We start from the raw sequence: 21,021 nt of genomic DNA, 5'->3' as shown, positions 1-21,021 counted from the left end.
TAAATGATTGTAATAAAACCCAAGGATTATGCTTTTCTTATGGAGCTGAGCCATATCTTGAACCAGAGTAAATAGTGAGATCTGTTCATGCAGTGACACAAGATCATTGAACTGCAGAGTTGAAAAAGCCCACAGGAGTCTAATCCATCCCTCCTAACCCAGGCAGACACAGTAAGCTTCACTAGACAGATGTCTTGAACAAGAGTGTACAACATTGCACTAGACTATGCTTTTTACATTTCTTCTTGCAAACTGTGCTCCTACAAGGCAGTTCAACTATTTTATTGTCCAACATGGTATATTAGGTTTTCTGGGACCCGTTTTCCTTCATACACTGAAGGAAACTGAAACATCCTCACTCTTGAAGACATGGTCCATGTTCCTTGCATTTCAGCCTATGTATTACTCTGGGGAAACATCCCTGAAAACTGAGAATAGGTCCTGCCTATTGGAGTGAAATAAAAAACCAATTGTGGCTGACTGCACTGACAGAGAAGAGGCAAAGTGTATTAACCAAAGGTGGACATATAGCAGTGATAAGTCCCACACTGAGAACAGTGGAGCTTTCAATAACAAATAGTGTCTGCAACGCAGTAGGCAGGGGAATTCCTCTCTTTAAGTAAACCAAAGAAATCAATTAGGTTCTGCAGGAGCTGAGTGTTGTCTGAACATATTAAGAAATGGTTAGAAGTATTAACAGACACCAATCTTTTATGTAAAATTCTTCCTCAGAAGACTTCAACTCACTTTATAGAGGTGGATTACTCTGCAATTGGATTCTGCATTAAGAATCCTTTGCATGTGAAGAGTTTCAGGTAGTATGGATATACAGTACATCAGTGATTTGACTTTTAGCTAGGTCCAGAAAATAGAACTACTAGATGACTGCAAATGTCAACATTTAGAGCAGAAATACTTGGGAAATGAAATATGTGAACCTGTTTTCTGAAGTGATGACTACATTGTGCACCTTTTTCAAGTCAGGATTTGAAGATATTTGTCACTGATGAAAGATTTTGTTTTAACGAGAAGAAATTTCACTGATATACCAGTGCTGTTTATCAGTAAGATAAAATGTATATTGACTTTTGCACATTAACAACAGGCATTTGTGCCTGTTTATTTTCAGAAGCAATAAGAGTTTGTTAGGAATATCAGGTTAGCTGTAAGAATTAATTAGAACAGAGTATGGTGTGACAAACTCAGTGAGAGACCTTATGGGAAAGGAAGATAATATTTATTTTAAATCAAACTGATTTCAACTCTAAAACACATAATCTCTCACATTTCGATTGGAGAGACTCCCAAGCACCAAGATGTGTCTGTCTAACTGGGTTGGTCAGGATCACTCGTGAGGGACTTTGAGGGTAAAGGACACTAGCCACTGAGTCTTCTTTACCTTTTGATTGGCAACAACAAGCTGTTTCTTGGATAGGTCTTTTATACCCTTCAGGAGTCAGCAGTTGTTATAGGGTAATCTTTTATTCAGAATCATGCTTACTTTATTTTTCATATATCAGAATCATCACAGAATCACAGAATGGTAGGGGTTGGAAGTGATCTCTAGACATCATCTAGTCCAACCTCCCTGCTAAAACAGGTCCACCTAGATCAGTTCACTCAGGAACATGTCCATGTGGGTTTTGAAAACCTCCAGAGAATGAGACTCCACAACCTCCCTGGGAAGCCTGTTCCAGTGTTCCCTCACCCTTACAGTAAAGTAGTTCTTCCTTATATTTAAGAGGAACTTTCTGTGTTCCAGCTTTTGTCCCCTTGTCCTATCACTGGATGCTACAGAAAAAATTGTCTCCCTGCTCTTGGTATGCACCTTTGAAATACTTATACTTTGAAATACTCTTAAATAGCATTAATGAGATCCCCACGTAGCTGCTTTTGTTTAGATTCCCTAGTTTTGGGTACCTTTATAGCTACCTAGCTACTTTTTGGGACAACGGGAAGAGAAGTGGCACAGAAGAAGAACTGTAACCTTATGTCCTCCGTCTTGCTGTCACTGCACAGGTATCCTGTTGGTAAATCATTTGTGATGAGGCTTTTTACCATTCTTCAATGTAGGATGGGTGCTTTACAAAGAGGACTGGGACCAAAATTAAATGTGACTTCTGAAAACATGTCAATTTTTTAATTGTTTACAGTATTTGATATTTCAAGACATGTCTAACTTGCATCTGGAGTTATAGATTTTATTATTGTTTTTACTAAGCATTTGTTTGTTTTCACCTGCTTAAATTTTATCCTTGACTTCTTTCTTATTGTCAATTAAATCTTTACTTATTGTCAGTATCTCAGATTACATCTGTAACAAGATTATATATGGTTAAATAATAATATTGCAACAGGCTGCCCAGGGAGGTTGTGGAGTCTCTTTCCTTGGAGGTCTTCAAAACCTACCCTGACATGTTCCTGTGTGACCTGATCTAGGTGGACCTGCTTCTGCAGAGGAATTGGACAAGATGATCTCTAAAGGTCCCTTCCAACCCCTACCATTCTATGATTCTATGATTTTATGATATATAGAATATAAGATACCTGTGTATCAGATCATAATTGAACAGACTCTCTCACCCATCTAGGAAAGATTGTTACCTCAGTGCCTAAGAAAACTGAGGCAGTGGTAGTAGAGCTGTCATCTAGACAGGTTGTTGCTGTAATCCCATCCAAGGCCAAAGAATCGTAGTTTATATTAATTATGCAACTAATGAATTAAATTCCACCTGATTTTTTTTAATTACAACAATGTCTAGTAGGTTTCTCTTTTTCAGGAGGATGAAAGAGATGAATTCATGGCCTTTCCGGCTCCAGTACTGTTTCATACTGAAGGCACAGCCTCGGGGTTTGTATACACAGATAACATGTACAATATAGCACTTAAGTTGCTGCAGTTTCATTTGACGATAAACTAAATGTAGCGTGAAAATGGTCACAGTGATAAAGGCTGTGTACAGTATACCTGTCTACTAGTGCAAGTGAAATACCAGTGAAATAATTTCCCCCATTTTGTTTTGTTCCTAGTGAGTGGTCCCTGGTGGTGCCATTGGTGGAAATGGTGCTGGTAACTGTTGCTCCTAAAATCCATCTGAATAGGTAAAAAACTGTAGAACCTGTATCTGTCTTCTGTCTTAACTTGTGTTCAGAGGGTCTGCAGTTTCCTCTATACCTTTATTTGGCATACTAGGTACAGAGGAAAGAGTACACAGCAGTGATTCTGACACTGTGATCTGGACAGTCCCTCATGGTCTAGCAATCCATAATGACTAAGTGTTGTGAGTTAATCATTTCCATGAAGTTTCAGTGAAAACCACTTAGCCTTGCAATGGAATCTAGCAAATGGGGATGGAGGGCAAGCATGCAGAACATGTGGATGAAAGTGAGACAACAAACAATGAACAAGAACTCCTCAGGACTAATCTTCCTGAAAGCCTCCCAAAGTTGGGTTACATCTGAAACAAGTTCTGTCAGATCATGGCGTTAGTTTACCTCATACATTATTTTCCTTTTACTTGGCTTTGATGTGCAGCCCTTGGCTATGCTGCTAAATTTACCTGCAAAGAAAGAAAAGGAAATAGTCCACCTGACACCTAATGGGGTGTATTTCCAAATGTAAAGTCAAGCAAATCAATGCCAAGGCTCAGAAGCAGTTTGTGCCTTGAACAGCTAAATATTTTGTTTTATGTTGTTCATTGAGTCCTGCTACACGATTATGTTCATTGTGTTCCTCTGCCATTAGCTGAAAAGCAAAAGCAGTGTTTTGTAACCATGACATACCCTGTTATCTTCCCCAAGTGATGAGCTCATCCAGATTACTCCAAGGGGATACTTACATTTTATCAGTGGCGCCTTGTTGCACAATTTCCAGTTTCTTTCTTGAAGATACAATAAAAGATTTATGTCTGAAGGACTATGATGTGGTTTCCATCTAACAGCAAAACAATTCCTTCTAAAAAAATACCATATTCCCAAATGATTTCATAATTGCAAACAGTGTTGATGAGCTCTGTGGCTTAAATGAGTTTGTAACATATTTGCTGTGTTTTCTAGTGAATATTTTTTGATGTGCTTAGTAAGGAAAATAATTAAAATCCCCCTGCCATTTCAAATTGACACAAAATAAATGTGATCCATTAGTTGATGTCTACTGTAATAAGTCATCTTTCTCATTTAATTCCAATTTTTTTTCAAAGATTTCTCTCTCTGGTATGTATGTGTGTGCTAAATAGTTTCAGGTCTGAAAGGCAGCCATGTTTCTCATTATCAGACATCAGAAGGGCTTTCTTCTCATTGTATTTTCATGCCACTTAAGGATAGGCAAGTCTCAGAATACTGCACATTTTTGATGTATGGATAAAATTCACATCTTCTATTCTCAGTGCAGAAACCTTATCTGCACTGCAGATCTCAATTGCATATTCTGTTCTCATCCTCTGTGCAGGGCTCCAGTTGTTATCACCATGATTTCCACATGCAGAATATTCACGATTCCTGCAGTATGGACAGGAGAATTTCCTGTATCAGAAATGTCCAAATGCAGAGAGATATTTTATAATACATCTAGGATGAAAAGAATTTCTGAATCTAAACTGCTATCAGAAAAGGAACAAGAAATATCAATTTAAAACACCAAATAGACAATCTAAAGCAGCCCTGTCTGATTGTTTACAATTGTATTCTCAACCTGAGTATTGCGGGTGATCTTTCTACTTTGGTTTTTCTATTTCTTTTTACATTACTACAATTAGATCTTAGAAATGTGTTACATCTTACTTGGTCAGTGATAACGTCTGTTGATTTTACTTGAAAGTCTTTCTGAGTGCTTCTTCGAAATAATGGACTGTGTATCAGCTCTGATACGAATGATGCTGTTCTCATATCCTTACAGTAGAACAGAATGTCCTTTTTTTTTAGAAACATCTTAGCTCTCTGGGATCAAATCCATGTTCCTCTTTATTCAGGATACCTGTCATCTAAGAGTGAGTATTCTGAAGACTAAATTAAGGCAAAGTCCATGCTTTTGGTATTGCCTTGAAGCAGGGAATTCTACAGCCTCTTAAGAAAGGGCATATCAGCTGCAAGGCTTACGTAGTGATATTAATATTCTCAAGATAAGTTTCAACTTTTGTAGCCCCATATCACAGACAAGTCACATTAATCATTCTGGATCTGGATCAGTGTCTAAGTTTGCAAAAGTTTCTGAACCTTCAGGTTTTCTATTTTTCATCAAGGACTTGGGCAGCAGGTTGAGGGAGGTGATTCTGCCCCTGTACTCCACTCTCATGAGACCCCCATCTGCAGTGCTGCAACCATGTCTGTGGCCCCCAACATAATAAGGACATGGAACTGTTGGAGCAAGTCCAGAGAAGTGCCACAAAAATGATCAGAGGGCTGAAGCACCTCTCTTGTGAAGGCAGGCTGAGAAAGTTGGGGTTGTTCAGCCTAGAGAAGAGAAAGCTCTGGGCAAATCCTACAGCAGCCTTCCAGTACCTAAAGGGGCCTAAAATAAAGCTGAAGAAGGACTTTTCATAACATCGTGTAGTGATCGAACAAGGGCTAAGGGATTCTGGCTGAAAGAGGGGAGATTTAGATGATATATAAGGAAGAAGCTCCTCCCCATGAGGGTTGATGAAGCACAGGAACAGATTTCCCAAAGAGGCTGTGCCTGCCCCATCCCTGGAAGTGTGTAAGGCCAGATTGGATGAGGCTTTGAGCAACCCAGTCTAGCAGAAAGTGTCTCTTCCCATAGCAGGGAGGTGTAACTACATGACTTTGATGACCTTCCAACTCAAAGCATTCTATGAGTCTATGGTTCTATTATTTCCCTTTTGTTTAATTTGTGCATACATTAAACCCTAACTATTAAGCTAAAATATGAACATAAACTGCTGACATCATGGGTAAAAATGGAAGGGAGGGGTGTTAACTTAAGATTGTAGGATTTAACAGATAAAGCATGGACTCACTGTCCCTTTTAGTGATTCACTGTTAGAAGTTAGTACCGCACCTTCATAGAATCATAGAATCATAGAATGGTAGGGGTTGGAAGGGACCTTTAGAGATCATCTAGTCCAACCCCCCTGTAGAAGCAGATTCACCTAGATCAGGTCGCATAGGAACATGTCCAGGTGGGTCTTGAAGACCTCCAAGGACAGCATCCTCTGGGCAGCCTGTTCCACTGCTCCGTCACTCTCATAGTAAAATAGTTTTTTCTGATGTTTAAGTGGAACTTTTTGTGTTCCAGCTTCATCCTATTACCCCTTGTCCTGTTACTAGCTACAACAGAAAAAAGGGATGTGCCAACCTCCTGACACCCACCCTTTAGATATTCGTAAATGTTAATAAGATCTCCCCTCAATCTCCTCCAGACTAAACAGCCCCAGTTCCTGCAGCCTTTCCTCGTATGAAAGATGTTCCAGTCCCCTGATCATCTTGGTGGCCCTGCGCTGGACTCTCTCCAGAAGTTCTCTGTCCCTCTTGAGCTGAGCAGCCCAGAACTGGACACAAGACTTCAGATAAGGCCTCACCAGGGCAGAGTAGAAGGGGAGCAGAACCTCTCTTGACCTGCTGGCCACACTCTTCTTGATGCATCCCAGGATGTCATTGGCCTTCTTGGCCACGAGGGCACATTGCTGGCTCATATTTAGCTTATTATCAATCAGGACTCCCAGGTCTCTCTCTGTAGAGCAGCTCTTCGACAGTTCAACCCCCAGCCTGTACTGGTGTGTGGAATTGTTCCTTCCCAGATGCAGGACTCTGCACTTGTCCTTGTGAAATCCAGGTTTGACATGGTCCTGTCATTTGAGGTAATGACTTCTCTGGTGCACTGCAGTTTTATGTAAGATTGTTCAAATTGGTTGTGTGATGTGTGTACACAGTAACATCTCTCTGGTACTTCAGATCTGGATGATACTCTATAACTTGCACAAGGACCAAACAAAGTTATGGTCCATGATAGGGCAGAGAAAGAACAGTGAATTAAACTACAGGCTTCAGAAAAAAACATCAAAGCTTTTCAGCTTCTAACTCCCAGAACACTGCATGCCTTTCCATTCAGATTCCTCATTCATGTAACCAGGATTGCAATGAGAATGGAAACAACAGAACATGAATCCATGAAAACAAAGGCGTTTGTATTATTCTGTGTGGCCCTCAGAAGCTGCAGTTTGGATGTAATTATGACTCAAATGAAAGGACATTAACAAAGCAAATGAAATATTTTATGTTCAATCTGTTCCAAAGAAAGCTTTTGTGATTGCAAAGTTCATAGATAGCTTTGGCCATTCGCTTTCAGGACACTTTATTTAAAACACAGGTTATTTACCCTGATGACATGATCTATCTTTACTGGCATCTGAAAAATTATATTAAAGAATTCTATTATATAGACAATCTGTCAAACAAAAAAAAAAAAGGAATTAACACGAGTGTCATTAAGGATAAAGCTGTGTTACAGAGAGAATTAGGACAATATTGTGCCATGAGGAGCTGCATTATGGATTTACTTGGCTATTTCAAGGATTTTTGAGTAATTTATGGCAGAGGCACTTTCAGCCAAGCTTTCTAAAGTAACCTCTACTTTTAGGTGTTTACATAAGGGTCTTTGATTCATCCTACTGTGCTTAGGTACTTAATTGAATTAATTCAGGAAAGTAAAAGCATTCATATCACATGACGATCCATAGAGAGACACAGCTACCTTAAGAAAGAGATTCAGAGCTGAGAGACCATGGGGCCAAGAAACTCATTCTAGGTTAAACAGTCTTAAGTAGAGAATATATTTTACTGACATCTTCTTTACATCTCATGTAGCTTAATTGGCACTAAGGTAATTGCAGAACAGCACCTTTAGTTTTAAGACTCCTGCTTTTGCTACTGAATACCTACAGATTAACAACTGGGTGCTGCTTTTTTTATTCCTACATAAACAGGACTGAGGACTATTTTATACCCAGAATCACAGAATCTTAAGGGTTCGAATGGACCTCAAAAGTTCATCCAGTCCAAGCCCCCTGCCAGAGCAAGACCACATAGAGTAGGTCACATAGGAACTTGTCCAGATGGATTTTGAATGTCTCCAGAGAAGGAGACTCCACAACCCATCTGGGCAGCCTCTTCCAGTGCTCCCTCATCCTCACAGTGAAGAAGTTTTTCCTTATGTTTATCTAGAACCTCTTATGTTCCAACTTGTACCCATTACCCCTTGCCCTATCACTGGACATCATTGAAAAGAGCCTGGCTCCATCCTCCTGAGACCTGCCCTTTATGTATTTGTGAACACCACTGAGATCAGAAAAATCTGTAATTCACTAGATGTAAATTGGGTGTTGAACTGGACATCCAGAAGGAAAAAAATAACTCAGATTTTTAAAAATTAACTTAAAAATATTTCAAGTTCCTTTACTATAGATGGATAAATAGTTGGGCAATGCAAGAGAAATCTTCTAAGATCATAGTGCTCAAGTCCTTGCTTTAGCACACACATGCTTTTTATACACTGTCTGGACATGGCTACAAACTGGTTGTAGTTGGCTCACTCAGGTAAAAGCTGTATTCAAATAACACTTTCAGGTTTGGATTTGGTGCCCAGAATATTGAATTCTAAAGCGTCCCTGCTAAGTCTGAACTGAGATTCACAGACGTGCAATACTAAATAAATATGGTTGCTCGGTCCTTTGCAGACACATCTGTGCTAGTTCTCCCTTCAAACAGCCAGCTGAACATCATCCATCCCCTGCCTTGAAGAGGAATAGTTACAGTAAGTTCTTCAGAGATACAGTCCCAAACTAAGGAAGCTTTGCAGCTTTTGAACCAGCACTTGCTTGCATCCTGCTAGATTGAGGCAGGCATAGATCTGACTGCAGAAAGTTGCACAGACATACCTTACGCTTCAGTCAGACATATTTCAAAACTTTCTTCAGTTATGACCTCAGCACTAGTTTGAAGGCTGACCTTTTGGAAACCATTTCTTGTTATTCAAGTAATACAGCAATTTGCCTCATATAGCTATAGGTTGCATATTGAGACACCTAGGATCTTTTCTCAGCTTAGCCCTGATTTCCTGAGAGAATGTAAATAAGGTGCTTTACTTCCTTGTTCTACAGTTATAAGTTATCACTTCTAACCATTATGGCAGGTACCTGCCTTTCGTAAGACATCCTGAGAGCAGCCAGTGGGACAAGTTGCATAGGAGGATAACGGGAAGTTTAATTGAGTTTTAGATAGAAATTGTTCTGACATTCTTAAAATGACTGTTGAGTGCAAGTTATTATTAACATATTATTAATTTATATTCATATTTAAACGCAGTAAATATTAATCAATTAATATATCAAAATAAATTTAGAAATTTTAAACATTTAACACCCAGTGTTATTCTGCTTTCCAGTAGCATTACGAGCCTAGATCTGAAGGGTGAGAGTTTTCCTCTCCAGAATCTGCCCCAGTGTTACTGGGTGGAGAAGTGGAGGTCCTGTCCCATGCCAGATTACATAAAGCAGTGTCAGAGTTGGACTGCTGTCATTCTTGCTGATTTCAAACACAGAGCTGCCACTGGCACATTCACAGTCTCTGCCAGGAGACCAGTCTGAATTAGTAATCACTGTTTGTCTTGTACTTCAGACTGGATGTCCAAATGATTCAGTCCATACATCAGCTGAATGACACAGTGTTTGAGGTGACTGGCCAGAGGAACTTACTGATTTGTAGAACCGCAGTTCTGAGATTAAGACTCCTGAATCTTTATATCGCAGTTTGGTGTGAATAACTCCTCTAGGAGCCTTTTTCCAGTGGGACTCCAGACACTGACATTCAGTGTGTTGTCTGCTGGATAATAGCCACCTCTGGACGAGTCTTCAGAAGGAGAAGCGGCAGGAATGCCATTTCTCATCAGCTGGTGTCACTGCTTGGAGCCAGATGTTAGCAGCTGGGTGTGGTTGTACAAAGTCTAAGAAAGAAAGAAGAAAATGTTTAATAGGAAACATTAACTTTCTGGCTAAGCTACAGGCAAATACAGCAATCCGTGTTTACAACAATAACTACTGGAAGCTGCAGAAATAGACCTCTGACATTTTAAAGGAGTACGTTTACTCTGTTTGATCAGACAGAAGATAAAGTCATGTGCTTATTTTACGATAAACACTCCTAATAAAGACTCAGCATTTCAGCTGTTGGCAAGATATAGAAGAACATGAAGTGTCTTTTGAATATTCAAACATTAGGGTGTTTAGAAATATGCAGTTGCCTGTAATTGTATTTTGTATTTCTTAAACATTCTTCACACTAAAGGTTTTGATTTATGAATATTTGATAAACTCTGAAGTAAAACAATTTGCCTTTTCTGTTTCTTTCTAAAATAACCCAGCCTCTGGGAATGGGGAATGTTTATAGTGAACAACAAGGACTATATTAAAATATAAAATTATAAATAAATAAGGGCTAAATGGCTCTTGGAAACACAGCACACAATACACATACAGTTCTCTCATGGTTTAGGAGGATAGACATTCCCTTTTTCTGTGAATATCTGAATATCTCACAGTGGCTAGTGAGTCACCCAACGTGGAACAGGGTTATTCTAGTAGGACCAGTTTGGAGAATGAGAAAAGAATCACTGAGAGTTAAACACCTAAATATATACCAGACCCCAGCCCACAGATGAAATCAACCACAAAAGGTTGTAAGCACTGCTACATTCGCTGCTGCAGCATCAAGATTGTATGCACCTGCTTATTAAGTGAATGTACAGCCCCCAATTAGACACCCAAACTGCTTATCTATATAAAAGAACATTGGGGGTTTTGAGTGAGATCTCAAACAGCCACAGATTCATTTTTCTAACTGTGAAGAAAGACTGAGGCTAGCTGGATATCGCGAGTCCTTGGTTTGGGCTAGAATCATGCTCGCTTCTGTTCAAACTCCTACACAGCCTTTAGCTTTTTGGAGTGAGGAGTCTAAGAATAGATATGCTTTGAAAAAGCAGAGCAGAGATCTTTCTTTCTTTGAGAAGAGAGTTGCTCTGGGACAGTGCTTCTTTTCATTATTATTTATTATTCAGCTCAGTGGTTAGTACACTCATCCAGGATGTGGGTGACCCAAGTTCAGTTCCTTCCTCTGCCTGAGGGACTGTAAACTCACATCCCATACTTCCTTGGAGAGTGCCATAACCACCAACTTATGGACTATTCTTAGGGTGGGGGACACTCAGTCAGTCCTCTTGAAGTGGTTCCTGTTTGCATGCTATGCTTTGTCTCAAGGAATGGTTAAGTCCGTCATGTGAAATGGAGCAGCTTCAGCAGGAAGGCTTCACAGATGCCTTCTCATCAGTTCTACAAACTTAGCCCACAGCCTAAAATTGCGATCAGTTTTCTGAAAAGTGAGAGATTTCAGTTTGATTCCTCTGAGGCTGAGAAGTAAAATATATCTTCCGTGTTGTATGCAAACACTCTAATCACTTAGCCATAAAGGATAAGACTAAGGCTGCATAAAGGACAACCTCTTTGGGAAATTGAGCTCTAAATGACTTTCCAGTGAAAAGAAATTTGTGGGCAGAACCCCAGTGACAAGACTGCCCAAGTGTGTTGGTACAGATATATTTCAAGAATCAATGAATCATCTGTAAAGATACACATCTTACTCTTGCCATCTAAGAACCTAATACTATAAGACCAGCATTTTCTACATTAAAAATTACTGTACTGGTTTAAACTAGAAGTACATAGTATATTTTACCTGTTACTCTGCTACATAGATTTGTAGATGGGAGATGCTGCATAACTTTGAAACAATCTTCCCCTGTGTGGCACTGATCTGACACTGCTTAGAAAAGGGCATTTCTAAATATTAAGTATGAGGCAGAGGAGGGGCAGACTCTGATTCCAGGTAACATTAAGGTAGTATAAATTAGAGAATTTCAGTGTGGCTATCCTGGGTTAGTTGAGGTACATCTGTCAGTAGAACGAACATCTACTCCAAGAAACAAAAATCAAAAGGATTTTAAGAAAAAATACTTGCTGACTGGGACAAGTCCATGGTCCACACTACAGTTGACTCATCTTCAGCACTGATTTGAGGAAGAGAAAACTCATCCCTTCCCAGTGCTGTGGTCACACTCCTGCTCCTCAGGGAACAGAGCACAGCCCAGCACAGGCAAGTGAGGATGGCAGCCAAGAACCCCAGTCTGCTTGCTGCAGCATAGAGGCCAGAAAGACTGTTTATGGGAGTCCTCATGGCAACTTTCTGGAGCTTGGCCTGTAGCACAGGGAATCAAAGACCCTAATCTTCACTTTATCTCCTGACTGCACTCAGAGTGAATGAATCCTCATTTCAAAGGAACATTGACCTGCCAACTGCACAAAAAGCTTCACTATGTCTGGGAAGCCATGTATGGTCAGATAACTTTTCTTACGACCCTGAGCAATTACATTGAATTGCTCTATCTCAAGGATACCTGCTGCTCTTAAACTACCCAGTTACAAGGCTTAGAGGAGATGGATTTTTTTTTTATCATGTAAACAAATGGAGTAGACAGCACAATATACCAGGGAGATTGAACTTCTTCATAGTTTTTAAATACCTTTTTTCTCCAATGGCTTGCACTGTTATCAGCAGACTGTCCCTAAAATAAGAGGCATATCTAATTGATAGCTGATGGCCAACACAGTTAATATTGGTTGAACTGCTGTTCTAATGAACCAAGGTGCAGCTGACTATTGGGCAGTTTACTCTGCTTGTTAAAAGAGTGATAAATAGTGTATTACTTGTTGAAAACAAATGGGTCTGACTTCTTCAGGTAGCTGAAGCAAAGCCAAGTGCAATCTAATCCAAGCTGTGATCTATATCTTATCTGAAAGTTTGAAGATCTCTGATTACCATAGTTTAAAATTGTCCCTCATAAAGGTCCACATACTATGAATTTATAAGCCTGTTGTTCCCACTACATTTATAACCTCATCAAGGTAGGGTTAATTTTTTTTCTTTTTCTCGCTTCAGGAAGAAGTCTCTAGGGGATCATTCCCAAGCAATCGAATTTAGTTACTTCATACAATGGTAGGTGAAAATAGTGCAAAGTAACAGGAGTTAGATTAATGTGATTTCAGGAAATAATCCATTAAAATCTTATGAGGCCTTTAGCAGGTTGTAAATTGGATTTTAGGCACAGGGAGCGAGAAAGAAAACGAAAAATCCTGAGCAAAATAATCAGTCAGTAATGAGAAGTACTAACATTTTAACACTCATGCTGAAATAGAATACCAGAGTAAAAACCATAAAATTGACTGACTATGGCCTTTTTTAACGACATGAATGATTAAAATCATGATTATAAATGTAAATAAATGCCTTCTGCTTTTCTCACCAAACAGTTAAATGATGTATCATCAAAGAGCTGCAAATCAATAAAAAAAGGGATGGAAAGAAAAGAAAAATGTCTCTCACACACTTGCCCACCCCATCTCCACAGTGGAGAACTATTCTTTTTCATAATCTAAGAATGAATTATCACCATATATCGTTGAAGGTTTGTAAGTGAATAGCGATGGATTTGATGCCTTCAGTTTTAGGGATGGCCAACGCGTTCACTGAAAAGGACTTATTTTATAGTGTTTTTTACACTTTCTGGATCTCCTTCAGTCCTTCTTTCACTGGGAAGGAGAAATAATTTTTTAAAAAATTGTATGCAATCCCATGTTATAGATGCTTTATGGCTAGATCAGGAAAGAATAAGAAATGCCTCAACTAGCTTGGGATTTTGATCAAAGCACATGTACTCATGTACTCCAGACAGAATAGATGTCTAGAAAATGTTCTTCATATCTTAGTGAAACTATATAACCAGTGAACTAAGAGAATGGTTGACTGAATTTCATCGTCTCGGCACCATCATTTAAGAAAAGTCTTACTTTAAAATGTAGATTTCCTCTCTGAGCAGCATCAGGGCAGATCCCTGTCCCACAGGAACAACGTGTAAGGGAAACACAAAGGGAGAGATCTTTAGCTATACCTTCATTAGCAAATTAAACTGACCAGAGACTGCTGGACAGCTTTTGTGACATACATGTATTCATATGGCTGATTTGTCTTTCTACTTCTCCCTAAAAAGTCTAGCCTTGTCCCTTCTATTTGTGAGGGATGATCCATGATCTATGTTACCTGTAAACAGTGTGCTGGCATTGGATGGTGTAGTTGGTGCAGGTCAAAATTGTGATAGGGTGCACCAAAACATGAACAGTGATGGTGACCTTCAACCAGAGCTCTAGGATCTCTGATTTTACTGTTGACATGATTACTGTATGGACTACTTTGAATGGATTGTAGTGTCCAAAAGTTGTCTAAGTCTTGCCACCCCATTGTAAAGTTCATTTATACAGAAGAACTTATTTGTATGTGTTGATAAAATTGATTTTGGTTCTGACACGGGAATAACTTTATAGATATAAAGATATTAGATCGTCACCTTTTACCAGGATAAGAGTAATAATCCCAGAGGAGGGAACGAAGGATTATGCAGTTAATATATCCTAAACATAATTTCCCTTCGTCCTCAGGTGTTTATGAATTTGCAATTTACAAAGAGTTGTATTAATATTTGAATGCCTGTTGCAGGTGAAGGAGCATCAGTAGAACAGGTGCAGAAGAAACAGCTGAGCCCTTGTGAGATCTGCACATTGCAAAAGTATGCACAGAGTAAGAGATACCAGTCTGCTAACAAGGGAAATGTGCTGAACACATAATTAAAAGTTTTTAGTAACTGAATGAATCACAACACAGTAAGGTAAATAAACTAGCTGACAATTATAGTAACAGACCCCAGTGCAGTCTGACTGTTTAAAAGAGTTTAATGACACTATTAGATAAATAATTTCCTTACTTTCCTCTGTGTTGGAGGAGTTTTGGTTCTAGCTAGAAGCTGGGAGACCAATTTCTAAGTTCCTTTGCTGCCTTCCAATCTTCTGAATGAGGAATGATTGTCTTGGGTAAGAGAAGCATCAAAAAACACTGCTTGGCCAGAGTTGAGCCATGAAACCAGCATATTCTTGATGAAATCTGTGTCACTGCCAACCAAGCGGAGCATTGCTCTGGGACCATCTGTGAGAACGTCCCTGCTGATGGCAAGGGCCCTCTTGAAGACCAGAAAGGGGATTTGGATGCATACAAGAAAGGAAGGAGAGAGGAACGGAATGTAACCTGATTAGTCTGATCGTGGGAAGGAGACATGACTGAAGGATGCCAAATAAGATGACCTCTGTGAGAAGGTAACACAACATTTTCATGGCAGATTACGGAAGCAAGACTTGTCACTGACAAGATGGGCAGTTGTGTTTTTCTGAGTCAGAAGGATCTGAGACACAAAAATGAAAACATTAAGGACTGTACCATATCATCAGTCTGCTCTTCCATTTATCATTTTATTTCAGACCAGTTAGCTTTTCAAGTGACTTATTTTCTTGTGGGGTAGGAGTTTAGCCTTCAGAAAAGCTGTTTAATTGCAAAATGTAAGAGGATAGATAATAGAATTTTTCAGTTTAGGTTTGATTTAATTGTATGAGTTAGCTATAAAGTGAAAATGCAGAAATTTCCAGACAATAAAAAGAAGCTTTCATGTTTATTTAAAATTAAAAAAAGAAAATTCTGAAGAATTTTGGGTACATTGTTGTTTTGAGGAAAGCATAGAGAAGAATCTGCAGGGAATGTTTTCAGAACAAACCAGGTAGAGAATGTAATTTGCAAATAAAAGAAACTATGTAAGAACACTGGAGCCATAGGCCCATGAGTTATTATATCTGGCATATTTTGTGATGCCCTTATTTTCCAAGGGGAGAAAGAGTAACATAGTACTTTTCATTTGTAGTGCTACAATGAGCAACCTTCAGCTGTGGACTTTTGCACAATAACACACGTTTTCTACTGGGTAGGCATATTGCATGAGCAGAACACTTCTGTCCATGCAGTTTATATGAGACTGGAATTTATTAGCACAGTGTTTTTAAAGTGCAATAAAATGCAACACTCTGATGTCTCCGGGGATCTGTATTATGTAGAGTGTTGTGACTTAAAAAGAAGTGCTGTCATACTGTACTGTACCACCCAACTTGCAAGAGCAACCGTGTTGCAGTTAAAGGAAATACTTTGTCTCAAGGAGAGTCTCTGTTCCCCAGAAGACCAAATCTGCAGCACAGATGAAAGACGACTCTTCCTAACCACGGGAATAGCCCACCTGCCCGAAAAGCTTGACATACCCCAGCCAAGTGTCAAATGTCCCCTTCTCAAAAAGTGCAGAGAAGGAGGAAATAACACAGACAACCCTTCTCTGCTGTCAGGGCTTCAGCCAACCAAAGGTAGACATATATATTGCCTGTTAGAATGAGAACCGTCCTGAATTTTCCTTCCAACCTCAAAGATTTGTCTTCTATGTGGCTTGCCCCAGTGAGTGAGGTGTGCTCCTGGAAGCCAGATTGCACTGCTGTCCTCTCATTCATTCACTGAAGCTGTATGACAAACTGGTGGCACATTCCTCTTTCACCTTGCATCAGAAGAAAAGTCTCCTTAGACAAACTGCCTGTGTGCATCTACAGCCACTCTAGATTGCAAGTGGTATCGAGTCTGCCTGGGTGACATCCAAGAGGTGAAGAATTGTTCTGGACATGCATAATTTATCTGCCTTGGATGAATCAGTACTTTACTCAGGGCAGTGCTTCCAAAGTCTTGTGGTGCATTCAGTTATACCTTTCTGGATTTAGCCTTACCTGAATAGAAGAAAACTATTACTAAAAAGGAAGAAGCTGCATTTGTAGAATTGTAGTTGAAAGAACTCTAATGAATGTAAAAAAATAGAGATGTTATTTGTAGAAAATCTATTTGTGAGCTAGTTCCTGCACTGTAATTACTTTGAACTAAGTAGAACTTACAAGTGTTGCAGATTCAGTTTGAAGATCAACATTTATTTTTGGTCAAAAGTAGAACAATTTTTTTTTGTTTTCCCTTTACAAGTATTGTGGTTAGTTGCAGTGCTTCTCTTCATGAAGATGGAATAGTTTATTTTTTTTACAGTTCTACTAACTGCAATAATCTAAGATAAATACATATGTATATATATTATGTATAAATGACTGACACTGATGAATTGAAGCTGCAGTACAGGTTACTTCGATTAGCTTTGCTTCAGTAGTGTCTGCCTTGGTAGGTTTGGCTTCACTTTTTAATGAAAATGCTGAAGAAACAAGATAATAGGGCTTATTTCCTTATTAAAGTCATAGTGGAAGAAATGAACTTTCTTCTCATTTACCTCCTCCCTGAGAAACTGAATATTCTTATATAATCTTCTCAGCAGGAAAACATTTAGAAAATATCTGTCCTGGACCTTAGATTTTATTTGTTAAGGAGCCCTGGAGATTCCACTTAACTTTATCTCTGCACTGCTTTCTACCCTTCCTATCTCTGAAATACTTTTCCAAGTTATCCAAGTAGAGACTATCTGTTAGTGTGCAGCATATATCCAGAATTTATGGTACTCCTAATTAGTGTATTCTTACATTTTTCTTTGACAAATATCTATCAGAAAGTAGACACAAGTTTGCTTTCATTGGTGATGATGTGAGTGTTTTTGTGTCACTATGGGTTGTGATTCATGATCCCTGTCAGATTTAGCTGTGGCATTTGGAAAGGAAGTGTGCATATGTGCCTGCTTGAGTTTGTCCTCTCTGCCTTTTGAGCCATAATAATTCAAGCCTCTGAAAATCAAGGAACGTGTTCCTTTGGTGATGGCCTAAGTTAGTATGGGTCTACATTAGAGGAGCTTCAAAAATCCCTCTTTTGAAAGAGTTTGTATTAGGATTCTAGTTTTATTGCAAGCAATGGGGGAAGGAGTTGATATTTTTTTTGTGCTTGAGTCCCTGTGTGTCTCAGCAAGCACAGAACATCAGAGTAAACAAAACTAAGTGTCTTATGTTAATTCCTTCTCCTGGTTCTGTCAGGTCCAAAAGATAAGGAGCATAGGAGGTATGAAGACATTTTTCCCACTATACCACAGTCAAAACATCCAGTTATGCTGTTGTCAGTTTTCATCTAACTCTGGAGTATTGGATACTGGTGACTTTAAGATATTGGGTATGACAGGGCTATAGCTTTTAAGAAGAAGTTTAAACTTCTTAAATTCCTCTTAGTTATCCATATGGGGATACAGTGGCCAAGTAAAATGAATAATGTTGTACAGAGACAGCATATCAGTCTTATTGGGCTCAATTGAACTGTTAGATCTTTTAATTGTCATCAGTGTGTAAACACAATACATAATAACACCTGTTCAAGGAACTATGAGTAGGTGTCAGTAATTTCAACATTCTATTAATATATTTGATAATTAATTATGTATTCAGAACACACAAAAAAACCCCCATAAAGATTATACAATTAAGAAGTAAGCATCTCAGGAAGTAAAAAATAAAGATAAGAATTCAGCTGTAGCACAAAGTTGTCCATAAGGAAGCAAAATATTAATACGTGATGCATCAGGCAACCTTAATAGTACGTTTCTTTGCCAGCTGTTTCTGTAATTACAATATGGAATTTTGCACACATTAATGGTAAGGTTTTAATCATCTAACCAGAGAAATAGAAAACACTATGGACATGACTATATTTATACAGAATCAAAAATTAAATTGTCTCAAACTTATTTAACCTTCCCTTCTCTGCCAACAGCAACAATAACAGAAAATCATCTGTGTCCTGAGGTTAAATACTCAGTCTTTCAGCCTGAAATGTGAATGTTTTGGCAATGCTGTAAGTCTATTAAAGGACAAGTTTTGTTTGAGATTGTTTTGGAACCCAAGCTATTTAGAGCTCTATTAGGCCCCATTATAATGGAGGAGTGTGTGGGCAGATGTTCAAAAGCAACAAGGTTGCCACATCTTACCAGGGTATTGCTCATCAGCTGAGAGATGGTAACTGACTGGTTGCACAAACTTACCCTCCTTGATAGAAAAGGAAAATCTACTAGCTTAAATAATGAGTCATTAAAGCAAAGTAACTCATCACTTTTGTTTATATGCCCATAATCATGGACTACACTGAGGCATATGCTTTAACTGCTAGGCACTGTGGGTAAGGTTTGAAAGCATTTCAGAGTGATTTTGCATCCAAAGTCACATTTTCAAAGGTGACATGGGGGTTTTGCTGACTTAGAGGTTTAGCTCTCCCATGTCTAAGTGACCACATCACATTTGAAGAGGGGATCTCATCTTTCACAAGAGGGAGCTCAAGTCACTCAGGCCAGGAAGAAAGTGATGAGAAAAAGCCCTGGGGTTGTTTTTGGGGAAGGGAAGAAGTGGAGGAAATGACGCAGAGGATCCTGACCAACTTGTGTGGCTGGTGAGCTTTGTGAAAAGATCTAGGGAGTCTCTAGTTTCTTATTCAAGGGGGAAATTCACCCAACATTTCCCTCCTTTGTTATACCATAACTTTGGTTTTTAAATCATTCAGGCACTTTGGAAAATGCTGTCCTAAATGTCCACTCCTACTCATTAAAATCAGTGGGTATCAAAGATATTTGGTAAGAATGGTAGAAAGGACCATTACAAAGTTGCACTCCCCTTGCTTGTGACATGAACAGAGCCTGTTGTGTGAATGTGGTGTTGTGTTTATTCCAGGACCATCTATTATTCTCTGGGTAACAGAAAATACCATTTATTTCCATTTATGCAGACCATAAATCAACATGATATTAGCAGCATGTGATCTAATGCTGCACAGTGTGCATCAACATGAGAAGAACAAATCTGTTCAAAGTTTTGGAACACTTAAATGTCCCTTTCTCACTCCCTTTTTCTCCTTCCCATTGTTTTAAAACCATTTAAATAAGACCTTCTACAATCATTACAGGGTGGGCTTTTTCTCTCTGGGGAAGAAGCAGCATTGCTGGAAACTGCTCTCCTCTAGTTTGGAGGGGAGGAAGCTCTTTAACATCTTTCTGTTTTTTTATTATTGGGATGACAAGTATGTTGCAAATCAACCTCCCAGATGTGGCAAAATATGATGACATTTAATAACAAACCACTGTAATCAAACTGGGAGGTTTTCAGTAATATACTGGTTTTAATACTGTGAATGCATCTACTACAAAATAGGAGAGAATAATGTCTGGTCATTGGTGTCATTCATTGATCACTAGCTTAAAGAGGAACATTTTTTGATGCCTGTAAGATTAAGGAGCCAAAGTTTACACCCTGGTACTTATGAGACAACATGGTGCAGTCTCCAGGGTATATATACCTGATGTCTCCAGGAACTTCTAGTGAGGTTGCTGCCCTCAAAATGAACAGACTCGCTGGAGCTGCAGAGTGACTTGAAAGGTCGCTAACACCAAAACAACATTGGCTCAGACTTAGCGTGTGCTAAGGGCTAAAACAAGGTCTATGTTCAGGACTGAGCTTCTCCTTCCCATACTGTCCCATGAACCAAACATGCCTGCATGACTTAAGTGCTTTCTAACTGAATACACAGAGATAGGGCTCCTCTCCCCTATTGCTTAGTCTCTTGATAGCTCTGAAAGGAGGCAAAGTCTGATCTTGACTCAATACTAGAAATAATGGAAAATGTCTTGAGATTCATTTACTTCAAAAGTTGGTTGAAGACTAAGAAGGTGCTTAGTACATGTCCAGGAGATGAAGAGTTATATAGCAGAGGGGCAATGGGGATGAAAGGACAAAGGTATCTTATAGGTATCTGCATTGACAAGAGAGTCATAGTGTATTTAATGCTCTTTCTATGGCATGGAGAGATAGAACAGTTCTACCAACAATTTACAAATTGTCCCACACAGAGGAGGTAATGAGATACACTTAAGGGCTCATAAAGACTCAGTCAGAAGGACTGAACCAGAAGCTCCTCATTTCTCTGAGGATAGATTAATCAATTAATAGATTGGTTGTTCTTAATTTCTGGAGGATGTGGGTAATGCTACACAATTTTCTTGGAGATTTAGAAACTATTCTGTCAAAATTTTTTTTGACTGCTTTCAGG

This window comes from Colius striatus, chromosome 4 (genome assembly GCF_028858725.1).
Source record: "Colius striatus isolate bColStr4 chromosome 4, bColStr4.1.hap1, whole genome shotgun sequence".
Taxonomy (NCBI): Eukaryota; Metazoa; Chordata; class Aves; order Coliiformes; family Coliidae; genus Colius; species Colius striatus.
Note: the sequence above shows the minus strand (reverse complement) of the source record.